The sequence below is a fragment of the Lactuca virosa genome, chromosome 7 (assembly GCF_052849685.1).
Source record: "Lactuca virosa cultivar CGN04683 chromosome 7, Lactuca_virosa_CGN04683_v6, whole genome shotgun sequence".
NCBI classification, from domain to species: domain Eukaryota; kingdom Viridiplantae; phylum Streptophyta; class Magnoliopsida; order Asterales; family Asteraceae; genus Lactuca; species Lactuca virosa.
The window spans coordinates 51,218,155-51,223,013 of NC_136432.1; the positions used below are offsets into that span (position 1 = coordinate 51,218,155).

The window sequence follows — 4,859 nt, forward strand, 5'->3', positions numbered from 1 at the left end:
TTAGGATCAACAATGGGTTGTTTAGGATAAATTTTACATATACATTCCACAATACATACATTTTTACGTACACATTCAACAATACATGCATTTTTACATACACATTCAACAGTTTCACATAAGGCACATCAGTGTTAAGGTTTTTAATTTATTCGTTATTATTGTTTTTTTGAAGGTTTCATACAATTACATAACTTAAACAAATATGGTGGCTAGAAATTGAAGGAGATATTGATTTTGATTTCCCACTAGGGAATTATAGTTTATATACATCAATTTTTTGTCTACATTCAATAGTTTCACATATATATATCAATATACATCAATTTTTGTCTACATTCAATAATTTCACATATATACATCAATTACAGTTTATATTTTCATCTACATTCAGTAGTTTCAAATATATACATCAATTTTACATATGCATTCATAAATTCATACAATGATTAACATATCCATATACATACAATACACATTTAGAAGTGAAAAAGAAAAACTAACCTATGCTCGCCGGAAAACCTGTGCTCGCTAGAAAATGTAGTTGCAATCGGTGGTGAAGTATCCTCACCGGAACCTTCAACACAGAAAAAGAAAAAAATGACAATTATGTATGTCCCATTCGTAACCGGTGGTCAGAAATGAAGAGAAAGAGAAATGGGTAAAGAAAACGAACGTGGCCGGTGGTAGCAGGTGGTAACCAGAGGTGACATTCGGCAAGCGGAGGTGGCAGTCGGCAGGCGTTGGCAATCGGTGAATGAGGTTAATCAACGGTGGCAGTCGGCGATCAGAGTAGGGTGGAGAGTAGTGATGTCAGTGGAAGTTGCGGTGTTGTCGTAAATCGCCTCCAGACAGAACCATGTGAGTGTTTTGGCAGATTAGACGTCGTCTGGTGCGAGGAAGTTGAACAAAAGGGATAACCCTTTAGTGGCGACGCTAATAGTGGCGACAAGCTGGAGGGAACTGAACGCGCCTTTTCTGGAGATTATTGACCGTTGGATCGTGTAAGAATCGTAGGGCCAAGATTTCGTTCAATGTGGGTTAACGGATCGACACCAATAGCGACGACATGACGCCACTAAAGGTGTCGTCGCTATTTCCTTCCACATGAATGAATCCTATCCGTTGGATCATGTTCCAAACCAAGGGACAAGATTGAAAGTAGCTTGTCTCCGACGGATCTCCGGTCCATGCCTTTAGCGACGACATTGTCTTTTAGTAGCTACACCAAGCGTGGCTTGTCTGGTGTCGTCGCTAAAGGTCTAGTAGTCGTTAAAAGCGACGTCCCTAGTACTCTGTTTTCTTGTTGTGTACATTTAAACTTAATTAAGAATTATTGCTACCATTTTTACAAGACCAAACTGCACAAATGGCCCCTGTGGTTTGCTCAAAATTACCACTTTGGTCCAAAAAAGTTTGGACTAGCACCACAAGTCCAAAGTTTTTATTTTGTTGCGAGTTCGGTCCAAAGCACTTTAAAAATTCTTCAAATGACGGATTTGCCCCTTTCTATTTGTTTTTTCCTTTTTTTTCTTTACTATTATTTTATTATTAAATTAAAAAGGGTCCCACTCACCGTCTCTCTCTCTCTCATGATGTCGTATGAGAAATACCCCCTTTTCATCGGACAAAACACTCATTTCCCTTCATCTTTCCAGTCATGAAGCCCTACCGGAAAACCCAATCTCCTCCCTTCCCTGCCACTAAACCACCAACGTCGCTGTCACCCCATCTTGATTCGTTGCAACTCCAACGTCGGCATGATTACGCCTCACATGAATCTTTTCTTGTTGAATCGACTAAGTCTGGATGTTCAAGAGTTGAAATAATTTCAGATAAGATTTAAGCTGAGGCCACTTGCTGAAGCTTAATATGCTCTCTAAACTTGGCTATAAATTCATCGACTTTCCTATCAACCTCACCAGAATGTGGTGGAGTGCATATGGGTTTCTTTGTTCATGGTTTGCTGGTAAGATGAAGAATGATGAATTGCAGGTAAGATGAAGAAGGTTCTTTAAGTAAATCACACCGTCACTCCACCTTTTGCAACCACAACTTGTTGCGACATAAATTTGGTAAATCGGAGACCAAATTTGCAGAAATTGGCATTCTACCATTTTTACAAAACTAAATATTCATTTTACATGAAAGATAGTTAATACATGATACAAGTACATATAAAAATACATATTATAATGAAACTTAACAAAATCTAGCACACTTATACATACAAACATAGAGAGACACTAGTTAAGGGGTTGTAACATGATTAAGCAAGAGTCTTCATAAGAGATTGAAGAGCTTCTTCAGAAATAATTTTATACATTCTTTCAGTAAAATGAACAGCATCCCAATAAACATACTTGCTTCTGTTGACATAAGTAGACAACCCTTTACAGCTTGGCCCGAACTCTAATCCTGATCCACAACAGCCCTTTGATGCCTCTATGAAACCTGCAGTTTATTTATGAGCAAATTATAAGAAAGTCACTATATTAGCATAAAATTTCGATTTTGATACCGAGGGTTTTTTTTTCTCTCAAAATTAGTAATTCTAGCTAGAAATATATAAACTACAAGTTTAATTACAATATTATATTTAGTACTGCGAGTTAAACATGCAAAATAATTTGAACATAAGAACTTACCATATTTTCTTGGGTTTTGAACTGTGTCTAGTATAAGACTATAAATGTCTGTGTAGAAGTTTATTATTCCCAATGATGGTTTAAGAGTAGCCATAAGTGTTTTGATCTTTGTGTTGAAGGTAAGAGCCACCTTGTTGTAAACATCATCGCACTCAACTGTTCCTCTAAGCGCTTTAATGAGTGGAATACACCCAAATGGCTCCATTCCCACCACTGCCAGTCTCCTTGCACCCTCGACATGCATTTCCTAAAATTTCAATCAAAAATACTTGGTAAAAAGCAAACCAACAAAGACTATTAATTTTTTTTGAACCGGCAAATCTAATCTACTACTAAACTAACAACACCTATTCCACCTATGTCCACGACGGGACTTGAACCCTCGACCTCAAAGAGGGAGGGCACCACCTGATACCGCTGGGCTACAAGCCCTTTGGTCAACAAAGACTATTAATATACAAAGAATAAAACCATTAATATGACATTATTTTATTCACATCCTAGCAACTCATGCCTGCAAATTTTTTATTACATTTTTAGTTATGTTTCCATTGACTATTATTATGCAACACGAACAAACAATATTTTTTCTTTAGAATTTATTTTGAATAGAGTAATACACACATGTTTTGTATTTTTTGAGACAACAATTATTTATAGGGATAATGACTTATAAGGATAATCAACTCTTGAGTTTGTACATATTTAATCACTAAACGTATTTGTGTGCTTGATATATCATTGAACTTGTTGAAATTGTTCAAAAAGTATCAATATTACCAGGTAGAGTGAGTTTTGCTGGTTTCGTGCGTCATTTCCGATTAAACATGTTCTCCGGTCACCTTTTTCGGCTAACTATGAATTTTCCGGCGAGTTCTAAGGCACACAGACAAAAACCAACGAGTTCAACCTTCAAACTTCGATTTGGTTCCAGATTCGTGGATTCTTTGTTTGGTTCCAGAAATTAGTTAGGTTTCGATTTAGATTTCTTCAAAAACAAAATTGTCATTTTTGTGTTTGAAATTGATTTCGTTTTGATATGTTTGTTTGAAATTATCCATCAGAAACAAAATTGATTTCATAAGTGTGTTTGAAATTAATTTCGTTTAAAGGGTTAAAAATCGATGAAGATGAATGGGTTTAGAAACGAGATCCGAAATCGAGTTCGATTCTTGTTAGGGTTTCTTCATCAGAAACAAAATTGATTTCAGATGTGTGTTCCAAAAACAAAATGGATTCCAAATATGGGTTGAAGGGTTTAAACTCGAAGAACATCATGGGTTCCAGAAACGAGAACCTGAAAAAACTTCCATTGACGAACTCGAACTCTGCCATGGATAAACTTCCTTTAACGAACTCGGAATTTGCCATGGATGAACTTTTTTTTATGTGTTTCACATGTATTCTAAAACCATGGATGAACTCGAAATCTATCATGGCTGGAAAACTGATTTTTTACCTGAGAAGATGACCGGAGATAAGGAATCCCGGAAATATCACTGGAAAACCTCTCAAAACCAGTGTTACTTGCAATAATTGCAGGTAATAATGATATGTTTTAAACAAAAATATATGTTTAAGGGTTACCAGTGCATAAAAAAAATTAAGTGACCAAATATGTATAAAATGTATAGTTGGTTACCTTTTAAAGTCATTATCCTTTATTTATAAATTAGTATTATAATAAATAATAAAAAAAAACATAACGCAAACACTTTTTAGTAAAATCTATGTGGTGATGTTGCTTACATCAGTTACTGCAAAGTTTGTTTGTAGTTTAATGAAAGGTTTGTTTGTAGTAGAATATCAATAGGTTAATAAGTCATATTTACACATGTTGTACTATAATACACATTAGCATGTCATGCATTCTTATTTCAGTTATGTCATATCAACTCTTACAATCACTTTACACTTTATTGCAATGCCATCACTTTTAAAAAACAATATCCACCAACAAATATATAATCATATATGTCATATCACTACTAAAGATAAAGACATCAGCAGCTAGGTTGTTCCCACAATGAATGTTTACATTATCGATGATTATGCTATTGAACATTCGAGAAAACTATTATATAATGTTCAATAACATAAATTAGTTACAATTAATAAATAGTACCATATATATAATTTGACTTTTGTACCATTCCTCAACCTTTAATTAAAATTAGATTATATCATCTAGGGAATGAGATAGATTCCAAC

General features: G+C 34.8%; 1 pseudogene across 1 annotated transcript in view; it reads right to left on the reverse strand.

Annotated features, from left to right (window-relative positions):
• Positions 1–2,202: 2,202 nt before the first annotated feature.
• LOC145126371 (GDSL esterase/lipase At5g45950-like) overlaps positions 2,203–4,859 on the reverse strand; it is a 4,448-nt pseudogene continuing 1,791 nt past the window's right edge. Inside the window, exons 4-5 of the transcript XR_013716411.1 lie at positions 2,649–2,895; positions 2,203–2,454 (exon numbers count right to left, since the gene is read on the reverse strand). The product of XR_013716411.1 is annotated as a GDSL esterase/lipase At5g45950-like (transcript). The remainder of the gene's footprint in view (positions 2,455–2,648; positions 2,896–4,859) is intronic.